This window comes from Musa acuminata, chromosome BXJ1-3 (assembly GCF_036884655.1).
Source record: "Musa acuminata AAA Group cultivar baxijiao chromosome BXJ1-3, Cavendish_Baxijiao_AAA, whole genome shotgun sequence".
NCBI lineage: Eukaryota > Viridiplantae > Streptophyta > Magnoliopsida > Zingiberales > Musaceae > Musa > Musa acuminata.
The window spans coordinates 6,651,783-6,655,000 of NC_088329.1; positions in this window are offsets into that span (position 1 = coordinate 6,651,783).

Consider the following 3,218-nt stretch of genomic DNA (forward strand, 5'->3'; position numbering starts at 1 on the left):
TGAAGGGGTAGAACGAAGACGTGGTTTTAGGGGGCGGGATGGAAGTAGGAAGTGAAGTCAATGGAGAGAGCGAGAGAGAGAGAGAGAGAGAGATATATATATATATATATATATATATATATATATATATATATATATATATATATATATATATATATATATATATATGCATAAATACATATATACATATATATATATATATATATACACATATATGTATAATTAAAGAGTTTGAAAAGGAGAAGTCAAAGTTGAGAGGCAAGTGAAAAAATGAAATCTTTAAAAGATACTAACTAGAGAGATGACATCTAATATATAAAATATATTAGATTTTTTAGATCCTAGACTTTTAGACAACTGTATCTAAATCTCCCAAAGATGTTAACCATCAAACTGCATGCAAGTCTATAATCCTTTCAGTAAAAATTCAAGTTACATAATCAAATTCAAACACTGATTATTAAATTTAATGAATTATAAATAGTTGAATGAAACTAAATAAAACTATAAAGTTAGAATAAAAATTTAATAATTATATTTAAAATATTTATTTGATAGTAACATACCAAACTCATTTATGAAAGATTAAATATTCCAAATGTAATGATTGTATTGACTATAGTAACTAGTAAATACTAAAACCAAACAATTTACTTAAAATCTTACATTTACGACTTGTCATCTTCAAGAAAAAATATTACAACAATCCATAAACATTTGAGTGAAACTAAATGTTCATCCACTTGCTAATGATCTCATATTTGAAGTGGTAGAAAACAGGTGGAAAGAGAGGAGAGGAGAGAAGCAAGAGATCGGAGAGAGAGAGAGAGAGAGAGGACAGCATAGTTTCTGGATAGATTCTGTGACAGAGGACAGTCAGAAAGGAGGAGTATAATAAAGCCTTTGGCTTGGCTTTGACGATTGATGCTGGCCACAGGTCGGAGGACATGGAGGAGGTGGTGGGTGAGTATGTTTCTACACACCATCTTGGTGGTGACATTGAAGAGGTTTCTTGCCATCGTCGAGGGCTTATAAGAAGACATGTCATCCTGGGATTCAGTGGAAGGACTCTCTCTCTCTCTCTCTCTCTCTCTCTCTCTTGTGGCAGTCTTACTAGATCTGTTAAGCTTAGCTTTCTCTTCCAAGGTTGGCATCTTTTGTCCTTCGAGCATTGAAGAACAGCTTGTGTTTTCTCTCACTCTAGAACGTGGGGGGTCTTTATTATTCACAGTTGTTTCTTTATTATTCACAGTTGAATTTGCACTTTTTCCATATCTTGATGTGAATTGAAAAATATATTTATTTATATTTATTTTCTGTGATATTAGTTTTACGTGAATAAAATCGACATCAAATAAATTATAATCAATATCAGATTCTTCCTTTCAAGCCCAGAAAGATATCATATGATCAAATTAATATAATCCTATTATAGATTTTTTTTAAATATAATATAAATTTAAATAAATAAATTATTAAGTGATAGAGAATATATAATCATATTATCACCGCTCGTCACATAAGATTCATAAGAAGAAAAAGACTCAGATAACCCAATACTCTCCTACTTACGTGAATAGGAGTTCAAGAAATAGTTTGGGTTAATAACTGAGTTGTCTCCCCTGTAAAATATTCACAGAAATATTTTTGAGAGTCTAGGGGACATCTTAGATCAGTTACAAACTATCTTTCCTACGAAATATTCTCGTTAATCTAGGGGACAGTTTGAGTTGATTACGAACTATCTCATTTGTAAAATTTTTATTAGATATTCTTTTTCCTCAAGATCGGTATAAAAATACCCTTAACTTTGGAGTAGAAGAGAAGAAAGAAAGAAGGCAACCTCGATACTAACTTAAACGTCAAAGGAATTGACTCGGGAAGCTCCTCTCGACCTTAATTTTTATGTAAGTAACAAGTGTGAAGAAGTTGCTCTTTCTTCCATACAAATTCACATAGATGGATCAAGATCACGTTAAGTTAATGAAGATATCAATAATATTCTTTCATAATACTAAGAAATTATTCTTTTATTTTTGGATAGGGTTTGAGTCAAAATAAATGTGAAACTAAATATAGGTTTGTTTCTACCATTATTATTCAAGAAGGTGATTTGGTTGTGTGCAAAAAGGATAAATCATAATCCATAAAATTCATATAGAAATCCAAATGCATGACCCTAACAAATGAAAAGAATTTTTCTCCGGTGATTGGAATGGGATATGATGCATGTAACATACAAATAAAACTAGATTTCCATTGGGATTTGACATGTTACCGATAGTTTTGCCGTAGAGATTGACATTCAAACCCAATCTAAATTTTTAATCCACTCCTCCAATTCAACTCCCATTGATTTGGCACATCCAATGCCAAATAATTTTGCCTCCAAGCAAAATCCAAAGAAGATTCCAAATCAATCGCTACAATCGTTTCCTTCCCTAAACTATTACTCTATTCCATGTCCAAAAGAGTTGACCAAATTGACACGGCTTCTCTCTTCCATGGACTTGAAAGAAACGCAAGGCAATCATCTTTTCCTCGTCTTACTTCCACACCACCACACCATGCGGTTTCTTCCATGATAAATAAATATGCTCATGGGTCCACACCAATGTGTTAGTTTAGTTAATGATGATTAGATCCGGTCCAATTCACTTTGGATTCCACGACATGTAAGGAAGACCACCAAAAACCACTACATACCAACGTACCTCATATCAAGTCAAAAAGTCAAACTTAGACTAAGCTTTTCTTCACAACGAGGAAGAGATATTTAATCTCAAGTCACTACTATCCATATTGAAGATCCTTAACGACTAAGCTAACCAATATCCTCATAAAATTTATTGATGACAAAATGATAAATGAAATTTTGAACCTCAATCTTTTATAAGTGAATATAATATATTATTACCACATCAATATTTAAGTATTAAAAATTTATTGAATAATGTATGGAACCCTCAATTTCGGGTAAGTGAAATTAGTGTACTACCACTTGACCAACAGATTTGATGAATTATTTTTCTTTCTCCCATACTATTTTGATCAATATTTTATTATGATAGATTGAACATTCGACCAACTTTGCAACAAAAGATTAGAAGAAGTTCTTTTTTTTTTTGTCAAATATTAAACACGTGATATTTTATTATTTTTAGAGGGAGAAATTAGTTAAATTGTGGTGAGGTCAATTCAAGGAAGAAGTTGATAGG